Source organism: Petaurus breviceps, unplaced genomic scaffold (genome assembly GCF_028583685.1).
Source record: "Petaurus breviceps papuanus isolate PSGF00001 unplaced genomic scaffold, PetGlider_PUasm1.0 90919, whole genome shotgun sequence".
Classification (NCBI taxonomy): Eukaryota; Metazoa; Chordata; class Mammalia; order Diprotodontia; family Petauridae; genus Petaurus; species Petaurus breviceps.
Genome location: NW_027187378.1, coordinates 32,680,486 through 32,681,798, shown reverse-complemented (window position 1 = coordinate 32,681,798; position 1,313 = coordinate 32,680,486). Strand labels below are relative to the sequence as shown.

The 1,313-nt window shown below is 33.4% G+C and overlaps 1 non-coding gene across 1 annotated transcript; it reads right to left on the bottom strand.

Annotated features, from left to right (window-relative positions):
- Positions 1-1,177: 1,177 nt before the first annotated feature.
- On the bottom strand, positions 1,178-1,282 carry LOC138152212 (U6 spliceosomal RNA). Its single transcript, XR_011166048.1, has one exon. It is a non-coding gene; the product is annotated as a U6 spliceosomal RNA (small nuclear RNA).
- Positions 1,283-1,313: the final 31 nt, after the last annotated feature.

Here is a 1,313-nt window from a genome sequence, read left to right as displayed (position 1 = left end):
CCCTCCACCCCCCTACCTCCTACGCCTATTTTCCACTTCTAATTTTATCTGTATTGATTTTCTTTGTATAAAACCTTTTTTTTTAATTTTATGAAATCAGACGTGTCCATTTTAATTACTGTGAAACTTTCTGTATCTTCTTTGACCTATTCACCTATCCATAGATATTACGGGTAAATTCTACCATGCTCCTCTCATTTGTTTATCACCCTTTATTTCCAATCACTTATTTTTAACTTGTCTTGGTATAGGGTATGAGATATTGGTATATATCTATTTTCTGCCAGATTGCTTTCCAGTTTTCCTAAAAGTCTTTGTGGGACAGTGAGTTCATGCCCCTATATTTGGCATCTTTAGATTTGTCAAACATATGGCTACAGTACTTATTTGCTCCTATCTATTATGTAATTAATCTGTTCCACTGATCAACCTCTTTTTTATTGGTATAACACTTAAATGAATTAATTTAGACAGTGAATTCTTTGGTACTTTGGTATGGCACTTAAGTTAATTAATTTAGATAGTGTTGTCATTTTTATTATATTGGTTTTGCCTACCCATGAGCAATGCATATTTCTCCAATTATTTAGATATGTTTTTATCTGTGTAAAGAGTGTTTTATAATTGTCTTCATATGATTGCAACTTGTTTTGAAAGGTAGACTCTTAAGTATTTTATACTATCTATTTGTGTCTTTTAAAACTCTTGAACTTATTGGAAAAGCCCGTCCTTTTTTTTTTTTTGGAGGGCAATTGGGGTTAAGTAACTTTCCCAAGGTCACACAGCTAGTTTGTGTGTGTGTGTGTGTGTGTGTGTGTGTGTGTGTGTGTGTGTGTGTGTGTGTGTATGTTAAGTGTCTGAGACCGGATCCGAACTCAGGTCTTTCTCCGGGGCTGGCGCTCTACTCACTGCACTACCTACCTGCCCCTGGAAAAGCTCATCTTTAGTTTATCCTCATTACAAATAATGCTGGCTCAGTTTTAGAAATACATTATTTATCATTTGAAGAAGGGTTCCATTTATTCCTATTTTCTAACATTTTTTAAAACAAGAATGGATGTTGTATATTATTTTAAAAAACTTTTTCTGCATCTACTGATATAATCATGATGATTGTTATTAATATGGTCAATTATGTTAAAAATTTTCCTACTATAAGCCAGTCCTACTTTCTTGGAAAAATATGGAATGCTTCTCAGATTTGTATGTTATCCTTGCACAGTGACCATGCTAATTTTCTCTGTATCATTTCAATTTTAGTATACATGCTGCCAAAGTGGATGTTTGGCTTAAAAAGCTAAACAGAGTTTATG